Source organism: Thalia democratica, chromosome 5, assembly GCF_965202585.1.
Source record: "Thalia democratica chromosome 5, ktThaDemo2.hap1.1, whole genome shotgun sequence".
Classification (NCBI taxonomy): domain Eukaryota; kingdom Metazoa; phylum Chordata; class Thaliacea; order Salpida; family Salpidae; genus Thalia; species Thalia democratica.
The window spans coordinates 23,128,287-23,142,240 of NC_139169.1; positions in this window are offsets into that span (position 1 = coordinate 23,128,287).

Here is a 13,954-nt window from a genome sequence, read left to right on the forward strand (position 1 = left end):
TATTTATTTAATTAGAGTTTAATCTAATTTGATTACGTAAAAAATTTGTTTTCAAATTCCTTAAATATTTGAACTTTGTAATTTTTACCTAAATGAGTATTTTTTTAAATTTAAATAGAAAAGCATGTTTTAAACTTTTCGTTTATTAAAAACGATAGTTTTAGTGTCAAATAACCATACAAGAAAAATGAAATCATTTCCAATACTTTATAACTTAAATTCAAATATAAAGTTTTTGATATAAGTTGATTACGTATCTGACTTGTTTAAATAACACATAATTGTTATATTATTACGTTACATTAATTATTATATTATTACAACTTTTAAGTTGTACCTCAATGAGAAATTTTGTCATATTTAATCTATTAGTACGTTTTAATTTTCTTATTCTACAAACAAGAAAGTATTACACTTTATTTGTTATGATTTACTTTGCTAGAAGTTTTTAAATAAAGTTAGTTTTATAAATGCTTAGAAGTTAGCACATGAAAATCATGTAATTTCACATAAAAGTCGACATATATTTTTTTGACAGGATTAAAATTGCATTTGAAACTTTGAAAATAAAACATAAAATGTTATTTAAATATCACAAAAATTTTATGTTAATGACAGAAAACATTTGTTAAAAAATGTTCATTAACACAAAAACATCAAACAAAAGTTTATTTGAGACTGTAAGCAACCATACATGTTTAATTTAGATCGGATAACAAAACCATAACACAAGCTTTAAAATATAGTTTTGTAACAATAGTGACTTGTTTATATAAGTGTACATTATTTCTACCACTATAACAAATTTTTTTCAAAGAAATTTCAAAAATTATTTAGCTTCTGGTCACATTACTTGAGATTTCCCCTGCTCTGCAAACCTTTAATAAGACATGCATTTACGAGTAGTAATTGACTTTTATTTTAAAGGTTTAACTTTAATGAAATATATTTGTTTATGTAGCAGGAGTCGCATAAGTGTTCAATAACAACCTAATGTTTTTTTTTATTTAGGCCTAATATGCGCTTTTTTTATATACTGCAATACTAAAAGAATGTTGTAAAATTTATTAGTTTCAATTTTTTTTTTTCCTTTTCTTTCTAAAACAGTTTTTATATATTATTCTTTTTCTATGCAATATCTCTATTGAATTTATGTTTATATGTGATCAGATCAAAGTTTGCAAAACAACCCGGTAGCAGTTGGGATTTAGTTTTTAAATTAACAGTTTTATACATTAACAAGTACAGGTAATAAAATATAACCTTGAAAAACACTGGAAAACTTACAAAACACAGTTCACACTTCATTTCATTAAAACCACTCTTGCACTTGTACAAAATGAAAACTTAGTGTACCAAAGAACAAAACATTTGAAGTAGATAAACATTTATATGAACGCAACTATAAAATTTGAAAACTGTTTACTTTTTAAGATAGCTAGTCAAAAAAACTAAAAACAAAAATGGTTTCGAAAATGTGGGGAAACTTGAAAAATCGAATTAAATTTTATAAAACATACATAAATTATGTCATACTTAATAAAATATAATTTCAACAAACGCACAAATAAAAAGCAATTAAAAAATTGCTACAGATATAATCAATTTAGAATTTAATCAATCTATAACTGTTTTGATAATTATATTTTACTTAGTTTTCTTGTAACATAAACGAAACTAAAACTAAGAGCTCTAACCTATTATTTAGAATACTTCTATTAAGATATCAGTTTACAATGGATTTTCACTTTTATAAATGATATAAAAACTATATCGTACTTTGGTAAAACATGCTATTTGGTTTGGTAGCTAAAATGTCATAAGACAGTAAATTCAAATTGGTTGTCTCAACTTATATTTGAGAATATTTTCAAAAGCATTGTTTTGTAAATTACAACAAAATTAATAAACGAAATAAAATTTTTGTGCATTTAAGAAAACAAAACTACATTTAATAAATTTTTAAGTTCCAAATTGTTTTAATTGTTTTTATCTGGTAGGAATTTCGCTTTCTCAATGTTGTTTTTGAATTTTTAAATCAATTTAGCAGGTTCTTTTAAATTTTAATTAAACTTTTTTTTTAGCCATATCAATTAATTATAATTGTTTCTTTAAAAAAAATAATACAAATTAAATACTTAAAGTAGAAGTAATGTAACCAGTAAAATTTAAGTGGTGTAAAATATGTAGAAATTCATCTGATGAACAAAACATATATGTTGTTTTACTGAAACTAGCATTTTAACTTGAATCATCGATGACTAAGAAATTTTTTGTTGTTTTCTTAAAAAGGCTATATGTGTTTGTTGTGTCAAAATAAAAACAAAACAAATATCGTAAAAGTATTATGTTTTGGAATTAAACATAGCTAAACACTAAATAAAAACTCATTTGTTTTCCATAAATTTATTAAGTAGTTTTTAAGTAATACATTTAAAACAAATTATTTAGAATTATAGTATAGAAAGTTGTAAACTATATAAAAACATTCTAAAACAATAACTTATTTTACGTTATTTTCTGGATAAATATAGTTTTAAGTACATAAAAGTATAATATATAAACTTCAACTATAAAATTAAATGCAAACTATCTACCTTTAAAAGTAGGTTAATTGATATTATTAATTTTTGTTTGTAAATAATTTTTATAAATTTTACCACCGTTCACTTACATTAAACAAAATTAAATATTAGATAATTTTCAAATGAGCTGGAAGGGTATAAATATTAAGTAAAAGTTGAATAATTACATTAAACAAAAAAAAAATGCATTATTAATTTAATTAAAATGCTTTTCATCGTAGCACAGTGACATTTATCGTAAAATCAAAATTAAGATTAAAAAAACTAAAAATTAAAACAAGGAAAACCTAAAAGTTAAACTAAAAACAAAACTGAAGAATATTCTATTAACATGCATTTTTTAAACAAAGTATGTGATATAGGTCATATAAATTCAAACTGACCTTTTATATTTAGTTCCTAAGAATTACTTTGCAAATTACAACCTTTACGTAAATTTGAAGCATATTTTTATGCACTGATTGTTAATTCTTAAATTATTTTTAAAAAGTACCACACTTGAATGAAATCTTAAGAAACGAAAATAAAGCTGCACCAACCACTTGTACAAATTATTTTTCCTAATTGTTTCCTTAAATATAACCTCGTCACTAAACGATTTTTTAAGTTGTGTTCCCTGTACAGTAACCTCTTGCTTATTTACGCACATTGTGTCCACAGAAAAAACGCGTAAAGATATGAGAAATCTCAAAGATACGAGAGGTACCAAATATACTTATTATATTGACTGTTTTTAAATATTGCTTCTTGTTAAAAGCAGACTGGGGACTTTCCCACTTTTAACAATTTGTTTGTTTTATTTATAAATATTAAAACAAAAGATAAAACTATACATATAGTAAAAAAAAAGGATTTAAATTTATGCACAATAGTAATACGAGTCGAAAAATTTTACTAATTTATTAATAAGTAGATCTTTTCTTTATCTTTAGTTATATGTGACTTATTTGACATTTATATTCTATTCTACTTAGCAAGTTCAATTTATAATTAAGCATTTGTTTACAATTATAAAATGGTGTTTATTCATATATAAGGCAAGAGTGCTGTATTATTTATTTGTGTTTTAAACTCTCTTTACTCAATATACTTTCGTTATCTAACACAGTCATATTTCTTTCAGAGTTTTAATTATTTAATATCTTATGTCAACAAAATTTCTGATATACTGAGGTATCACTAAATGTTTATCAATTAGTCAAGAAACATAAGTATACAAAGTTCCTTCTAAAGGTATAGAGAGGTGAGTTAGCATTTAAAAATACAATTTGAATTAAACATATTCAATAAACCTAATTTGTGCAGTATAAAAAAAAAAAAATTTGAAGTTTTTAGAATTTTAAAATGCATAACTAAACGAGAGTGTGTAACGTCACGAGTGCGTAAAGATGCGAGATGTTACTGCATTTTGAACTAGAACCGAACAGATAGTTAATATTACTTATTAAAACATTACATATACTTTTAAAATTTTCTTTGTTTTAAATTCAATAATGGTTTTACTATGCAATTATTATTCATTTTAAAATTGAGAAGTTAAAAAAACAAAGTAAGTTTTGTTTTAGTTTAATAAAAGTGTACTGCATTTATTAATAAGTTAATATTTTAGTACGCTTTTTTTTTTTTGGAAAAATTAATTTTATGACTGGATTTTTTCTAGCGCACATGTACACTGCAAGTTTTCAAAATTATAAATACTTTTAGTTAAACTGTTCTAATTATAGATTTGAGTATTTGCTAACAAATTATCCTAGGGAAACAAGTTCACTGATTACAATTAAAAACAAATTATACAGTAATCTTCCTTTATTGTACCAACATATGTTTCTGTGTGTTAACGAATTATTATATAGTTTTATAATAGTCAGATTTAGCATAAAGTATTTTACCTATTATTAACTATTATCCTCAAAAAATATGTAGAATTATTTTATCTTAATTTTGATGAACACTTTAGCTTCTGTGCTTTCATTACAGTTTTTATTTTTTTACAGAACCCAGTTGAAGTTTGTTGATTTTTAACACAGAGAAACATATGTTTGTACAATAAAAGAAAATAACTGTATCACTTTTTTTTATTTATGATTTTAGTATACAAATTTAATATATTGTGCAGTTTTTAAACAGCTAAATAAATTAAAAAAACTAAGTATAAAATTATAGAGATTCTATTGAATCACCAAAGTAAAGGAATTAACCAGCAAAAATGAAAGTTTTGTTTTTGTATAATAAAATGAATACTTTGTTTTATAAAACATTTTTTTTTGCGTTAACTTTTTGTTTGTCACTCAAACTGTTGTATTAAAAGTTGTTTTACTTTAAATAAAAAAAACAAATTACTTACGTGCTATCTTTTATTGTTTTTCTAACACAAAACTATGTCATATAAAACACAACAACTAAATACTAAAATTAATTAATTTAAGAACTTTTTAATATCTATTTATTTGATATAAATAATTTTTCTTTTCACTTTGATCATAACTATGTACATTCAAGAGCTTGCGAAAAATTGTAACTTTTAAATTTATTCTTTTTTAATGTTTTTTTTTTTATATTCAACAAAATTGAAAATAAATTATTTTAATTTGTAAAGATTGAGTCTGAAATTTTTAAATAGAACTTCTTTATTGTACACTAGTTAGTTATAACTGTAAACAAAACATAAATTATTTTAGTTAATATGTTTGATTTAATAATATGTTATCGATTCATACCGTTTAAGATTTATAGTAAATTTCAATTAAAAAAAAACATTCATATTCGTTGGTGCAGAATGTAAGCAGCAATCTTTACTAATAAAATAAATTTTAAAACTATATATTTAGCTGATTATTTTAATTGCAGCATGTGATTTGTTTAATTAAGTTAATTCTTATCTACGTCAACTGTTTTTTTATTTTTTATAAATTGCCAATTAAATCAAGTTGTCGAAGCTACTGTTTTATTTATTTTACTGTTTTATAAACACAAAACTGTATGTTTTGCTATTAAATTAAAGTTAAGACAGACTAATATTGCTTTTAAATTATATTTTTAAAAGTATTTTTTTGTTAAATAAAGCCATAAAGTGTAGAAGTCTTATTAGTTTTAATATTACTTAAACAATGTTTATTCTTTCAAAACTTTATTACGCAAACTTTAAAGACCTCGCCAGTGCTTAACAAAAAAGTCTTAATATATATATAATAGTTATGGAAAACAGTATTTAAACAATTAGATAGAAACAAATTTTTACTGAAAAAAAAATTAAATTTCATTTCAAGGTTAAGGCTAAATTTTTAGTAAAGTTTATTTATAGTGATCAAAACCAAAGTGAAAACAAACAAAAAATATGTAAAATACTTTACTTTACTTTCTAAATTTTAATTATTTTATATATTTATATACTGATTTTTGCTTTTTTATTTATAAAAAATAGTTTTAAAGTATTTTATTACAATTATTACAAAAATAATAACGGAAAAAGAAAAAATTTAAAGATAAAAAACAATATAAACGTTTGTTAACTTTAATGGTATAGTAGTAAAAGAATAAAACAAGCTCTTAATATTTTTCAAAAACTTTTAGACAAACTCTTTATTGTTTTTATGTTTTTATTTTTGTTACTAACTTTGGTTCTCTTTCTTTTATTATTGCTTTAACTAAAATGTCTAGCAAAAAATAAAGATAGTCTTATTACATTGACTTGTTACACACTTTTACTAAAACCAATAAAAAAAATCATAAAATTACGAAACTTTAAAGCAATCTAAAGATGAACGTTAGCTTTTTATAAAAAAGTATCTAACAACATTATTTTACACTTTAGATATTTAAAATACATTCAAGTTTTAATTGAAACTTTTAGGTACAAACAAAAGCCGGGTTTGTTTATGCAATCAAAAAAAAAATCAAAAATTGTTTAAAATAGTGAAAAAACTGTTGAAATATCATTAACAATTTGTTTAGTAGTAGTAACTACTTTTTTTATTGAATTAAAGCTTTAAAACCAAATAAATTATAAAATAAATTTTACAACTTATTTACTTACGTAAAAATAAAATGAGAAAAAAATTTGAACATTAGAACAATAATATTTTAACTCAAACATTTTGATTACCTTTAGTTTTAGCTGCTTAGTTTTTTAATAAAACTATTAAAAGTATGTATGAGAATATCGGTTTTTGATTAAATTACTTGTCATTTTACGTAGTAATTCATTACCTTGAGGGGTTTCAATCATCTTGTAGCAAATTTAAGAGAAAACAGATATACGTTTTTCGTTAAGTATAATTTAATATATTTAATATATTAGAATATGTTTAATTTTTATTAAAATTTTTTAAACTTAAATAAGTTTTCAAACACAATAATTTACTTTCAATTATAAAAAAAAACTAAATTAATAAAAAATTAATAAATATATTAATAAAATCATTAAAAACCTTATTAACTCAAAGTTAATTACATTAATACGTGCTTATTATTCTTTTATATAAAATATTAAAGTTTCAATATGTTTTTTCTTTAGTTATTTCAAGTTATTATTTTTGTGCAAAATTGACCCTCTGTGCAAAATTGACCTTCCGTGCAAAATTGTAACTCGTGCAAAATTGAGCTTCCGTGCAAAATAGTCTTCGTGCAATTTCGTCCCCTCGTGCATTGTGCCCGCGTGCAAACTAGTCTTCGTGCAAAAGTATCTTCGTGCAATTTTGTACAGTCGTGCAGTTTTGTTCTCGTGTAATTTAGTCCCCACGTGCAATTTAGTAACTTCGTGCAATTTTGTCTTCGCACAATTTAGACCCGTTCCCATTTTATATAAGTTTCCATTCATTACGTTCGACTTATTTTTTTACAAGATAATTATAAGGTACTTTTCGGTTTTAAGTACCATTAGTATAAATTTTGTTAAGTATTTGTATAAATAAATATATATAAATATATATATTACATATTAAATATTATAAACAGTATATTTAAATATTTTATTAACGCTTTCATAGCATATTGTTAGGCATTTTAAAGAGATATACAGCTACCTGAAACTATAAAAAGTTGTTTGTTAAAAGTTCAATTTGGGTTAACTTTTACTTAATCTTAAATGCGTACCATTTTTAGAAAAGCAAATAAATAATTACAAAGAAATAAAAGTTCACGGGCGACTTATGCCTTCCAAAGGTAGTTTTTTTTTTCTGAATTTAACGTTTCAAAAAATTCGAACACAACTGATTTTGCCTTTAGGTTAAAAACAACTTTACAAAAACATTTTTAGCGCTTGAAAAACTTTTAAAAGAAGTTATTTTCTCCAGGGTTTGTTTTTTTCAATTTGAACTTAAAGTTTTTTTTATAATGAATCTAAATCTTTTAAAACAGCTTAGACTCTAAGTATTATACAGTAAAGCTTTAATTTATCTAGTTAATGCTTTCGTATGTTTATTGAACAAAAAAAACGAGTTTAAAATTTTTTTCTAGAAATTTCATATTTCATGTACAAACTTTCATATTGTTTCTTTTTTGTAATTAGGGCCAGTATAATTTAGCATAAAACATTTTAGAATTTCACCAAAAATTTAAAAACGTGAATTTTTGTTTTAATCTTAATATTCGAAGGTCTATATTAAATACCTACTATGTTAAATAAAAAATATCAATAAATCTAAATAGATTATTATCTAGTTTACACATTTATTAGCATGTTTTAAAGTTAAATTATGATCAATTCTAAAAACTTGTCAAAACTTAGAAAGCGCAAGAAACTTTTGTAAAAAAAATTTACCTAAATAACTTTATACTTGCAAATAACTTCAAGTTGGTACGTTGACCGGTAAGCTGTTATTTTGAGATAAAAGTTTAAATGGTTTCACCAGATTGCCAGAAATGAACGCAGAGTTTAAAAGCAAAAATAATAACATCAACTATTTTTACGGTTTTTGCCCCGGATAACACATGCTCGGGGGTTTTAGCTTAAAGATTTTCCCACACTTTGTGGTCTTTAAAACTAAGGCTTTAACTTTGTGAGCGTTCTCAAAATAACGTGCTACCATTTTTTTTTCAAAAGAGACTATTTTCTGTTTATTATAGGCTAACTAAGAGCTGATTATTTAATTATTTTTATTATAGCTAATTATATATTTCTTCTTTTAAGCGATTGTATTTTGTTAACATTAGCTAACTAAGAGCTAAATGTTAAAAATTAGGTAAGGTTAAACATGATATTTAGTTCTTGCATGACCCTAAAAACCTTAATGATTACAAAAGAAGAGTTTGAGATGTTTTTTATCGTTTATAAAAGTATTACAAAATAACTTAATTTCTTTATTATTCAGATTGTTGTACACACTTCTTAATAACTAATAGTACAAATAGAAAATTTGGTAAGTTTTTCTGTTAGAAAATACCAAATATGTTGGTTTAAAAAGTCTTTAAGCAGGTTATAAAGTCTATATTAGTAAAAAATTTTAATTTATTTATTTCAAATTTTTTTAACTTAAAATAAAATTTTATTAAATAAGTATAGGCATTAGTTAAACTGAATATCTTTTGATACGTTTTAACTGCTATAAAGCTTATTTTTTACAAAGTAATAATTCTACACGCTGATTTTTTATATAAGGTTTATTAGATATTTGAATTTTAATTATCTCAATTTTTTTTTGAGTAATAAAAAATCTTGCTTTATTGTTAAAAAAAACGTTATTAAAATGAAATAATAGTTTAAATACAAAATTTAAACAAAGTTTAAATTTTGACAAAATTTAAATTTTACAAACAACACGTTTTCGTTTGAGTTTCAAAAGTTTATGACCTTCAAAGGAATCAAAAATCTTATTGAAATCGCTACTTGAAGGACCTGATACAAAAACTTTTAAAATTTCTTGTAGCAACATTTGCTTGAATACTCAGTTTTGATTGGCCATTTTAAATTTTCAAATTAATCAAAAACTTGCTTTTTCAATCTGTGATGTCAGTTATACACTAAGTTTGCTTTTTTAATTTGTAAAGCAGTAATTTTTGTGATTCAAATTTGATGGAATGAACGGCCACAAGGATTAAGTAAGTTGAACTGTAAATATATGTAAATATATGTAAATAACTATTTCATAAATTTTATAACCTTGAGTTTTATTTAAACTTTTCATTTTTTTTATTTCAAAAGCTTTACTTTACAAGCTTTAGAAATATCTTTTAATTAAGTTACTTATAAGTAAATATGTATTAAACTATTTTATAGTTTAGAAGAAATATCAAAGTAAAAATAAGTTTCTGAATGATTTTCCCACACATTGTGGTTTTCAATTTTGAAAATTTTTTTTTATGAAAATACTTTTATATTAAGTATTTTGCTGTGTAGCAGGTAGATTAAAACATGATAACATCATGTCCTTCAAAAAACATTTATTGTTGTAGAGGGAAGAATAAGACTGTTGATTTTCTACTTTAAGAAATTATATAAAAGTCAGTATTCTTATTTCTATTTACACCAATAAAAATTTTCTAGCCAAAAAAATTATTTAATCATTATTAGTCTTAATTTTTCCTTTAGTGGTTTAAATTAGTTTTCAAGAAAAATATAATTTTTTAAAGAAATTTTACTGACAACATGATTTAAAACTACTAAAATGATTTGACTCTTTAGTTTGAAACAACAAATATAGGTAAAAGCTTACAGCTCAAATTTGTTTCTAGAGTATGAAAGCAAGTGATTATACAGTAAAACTAAAAATCACTGTTACCAAAGTAAGCCCACAATCAAAGGCTAGAAGTACACAATAATTTGTTTTTAACTTTGTTTTTTACAAGCACACTATTTACCTTAGAGACAATTCTACATAAAATAGGCAATTTATTCTTTGCAATTAAAAATATTTAAAAAAAACTTGAATAAGATAAAATTAATCAGATGTTATCTAGTGATAACGTTTGCTTAAAAAACCTGGAACCCTGGGAAACTTAGAATTTTGAACAGGTATCACTAAAAAACCTGGAAAGTAATTTTTACATGTAAATTAACAGAGCTTAGAAAAGATACTGAAAATATCTCGCATAAAATATTTTGTTTTTGTATTAGTTATATTTTATAGACATTTAAAGTAGCCTTACAGTATCTTTTCAATACTTCAATACCATTTAAGACCTTAAATTTAATTTTATACTAAAAATAGACTAAAAAACATTTACTTTTAAAAACCTGAAAGAAGTTTAGAAACCCTTAAAAAAAATTCAAAAAACTTTTTGCAACCATGGTACTATATAATCTATTATCTACTTTTTTAAGAGAAAATACTTTCTTTATCCCATATATAAAAGCAAATGATCAACTTAGTAATCTGGTGATGTTAACATGTAGCATAAGCTACATAAATAAAATATAATTCAAATTATTTGTATTTTGTAGCAAATCAGAGTTTGTTTTTGAAATTCTTAAATATTTATATATTATATCTTTGAAATTGTGTTACTACTTAGAACCCAAGTAATTGAATGAGTTTTGTCGTTTTTCATATTTTATATAGTTAGTGAGTTCTAATTTACTTTAAAATCTTTTTTATAACAAATTAGAACTCACTTACTATAAAAACTAGTAAAAAAAGACAAAGCAAATTCGATTACTTGGGTTTTAATTTGAAATACATAAAACATTCTAAAAATCTATTATACTATATCTAATTAATTCTAATATACTATATTATATATAATACACGTTATAAAAATCTTGTACCATGTAAGTGAAATAAACAAAACTACTATAGATTCTGTTTAAGCTTACTGCAACCACTGAAAAGCTACAAAAAAGAATTAGCAAGCAATTTTTTTTATGTTAAGTCTTAATTAAAACAAGCATTTATAAAGTTTTGTCCAGATGTAGAGTATTTTATATTTTGTCAAACTTAACAAAGTACTAAAATTGAAAATATGCATAATTTTTATCTTAACTAATTGGAGAAGTAATAGTTAAAGTAACACAAAAATTTATAATTTACATGGGGTGATTGCACAAAGATAGTGTTTTAGAACTTACTTTAATCTATAAAGTACAGCATTTGTGATCTAAACCCAGCAGCTGGAAACCCTGTATTTGTCAGGTCTTTTTAACTTTACTTAACAAAAGTATGAATATATACATAAATAATTTTTAATAAAATAAACAAAAACAGATAATTAAAAACATAACTTAGCTGTTAATCTTCACTTAAAAAAGCTTTGACTTCCCGTCTACTGCTAAGTTTATTTTTAGCTACTGTGGGTATCAAAAACAGATACTTTTTTGTTTAGCAGGCCACATTTGTTCTGCTATCTGTAGTTCTCCTATCTCTGTTTTTAACTTATGTCTTTAGAATTATATAAGTCTATGTAGAAAAGAAGTTTTATAACTATTTGGCTAGTGGCAAACCCAGCTGTATTAAGCAATACAGACTGCACAGTTTTTGTAGTGGTTTTGAATTGGTTTTATATTTTCTATTTAAAAATTAAACGTTGTGTGCAGTTATATTTAAAACTTAAGATATATATTTATATTTTAATACTAAACATATAAAGAACTATAGTTCAAAAGTTGTAAAGGTTTATCATTAAACTCATTGTTATTGCTTAAAGTACTTTCAAAAACTTTGTTAGCAACAAGTAAAATATTAGATTTAGTTTTTGAAATGAACATTAATGAGTTCAAAATAAAACTTTGGTTGTTTTTATCAAGTTTATTGTTTATGTATTTAGTGATAAGACAAAAAAAACACAGAATGGTTGACATACCAGAAGGACACTTAAATAAACTTAATATTGTAATATTATTACCGTGTAATTTATTACTAAAAGTGTAACAAGCTTTTTTTTAATATGTATCCTATTTTTTAGACAAATTTAACATACTGATTTAAAGTATTATAGGGTCTACCTTGTTTTTTACAATTGATCTTATTTTGTACAGTCTTATCAGACACATTTAGCTGCATAACAAAATTTAAAGTAGCTTATGAGACATAAAGGATCAAAGTAAATTAAATCAAAGTTACCTACTGGAACCTTATAATTAAGAGACAAAAATAGTCTATTTTACTTAATATTATCTTAATTTTTGAAATAATCTTTTTGAAAACACTACAATGACTTCTTCTTAAAATTCATTTATATCCATTACGAACATTTAATTAAATTTTTCAAGGGAACAAATTTTCATTTATTTATCTAAAAATCTTTACAATATTCAAAATTTTCTTCTTCTAGAACTTTTAAAACTATGAAAAGAATATTTCCTAAAAACTTGAGGTCTCTATCTCAAAAGTTAAAAAATATATTTACAGTAAATTTTTACTTTTGTAAAAAAAAATTGTGGTCTATACGTTGGTATTTAAACTTTATATAGTTGTGATATATTATTTAACTCACAAATCTAGCTTATTTTTATGGTTGAAGATTCTTGTAAGAGCCAGTTATCTTTTCATGCCTCCAATTAGCTTTTTTGTAGCATAAGCTTGAATTCTATATAAGTGTAATATAATTACTTTTTATTTTCTCTATAGTTTAAAAGTTTTTCAAATAGATTGCTCAATACTTTCATATTTCAGCATGTTATAACAATAACTAAATAAATCAATAGAAAACTTACATTTTATATTTATGTTCTTGTTTTTGGAATTTTTGATGGTGCCTACAATTTGTAAAAAAAATAGTATGTTTTTTGTAATTGTAAAATAGTATAGTAATTTAAAATTTATATGGATAAATCAATCTTGATATGAATTTGAATAATGCATATTAAATTTAATCTAAAACATTTCATGGTTCAAAACCATCTTTAAGTAACTACTTTAATGGTTAGTCCTTTAAATTTAATGTTTTAAGTCTCATAATAGTTGATGTTTAAAGCATCTAAATCTAAAAGAAAAATGTATAATTCCAAAAAACCTCATAGTTTAAAATGAAAGAAAGTTTCAGTAAATTTTTGTTTTAACCAGCTGTTATCTTAAATAATAAAACTACTTTTAAAATAAACTAACTGTCTTAACTTCTACTTTGTAAGTAAACTTGCTTGGTACACATATTAAAAAAGTAAATAAATGTAATATTACAGATCCATGTAAACCATTGGTTGCCTAAATACATAGCTTGACTTGTGTGGAAAAGAATCTGGTTCCATTACTTCACCTTTTTACTAGGTTTGTTTATTATGTTGCTCTATGAAAAAATAGAGCTCTTATAAAATTATGAATAAAAATATTGTTTACAGCAGAAAAACTTTTTTTTTATAATAACACAATATATTTAAACACAATAAATTTGATTACTTGATAAATCTAAAACAACTTACTAAAATATTTTTGTAGTTTTATAATGTAAGATTTGCACAACCATTGGATTGTATATTATAATTTAATTAGATAGTATGAACA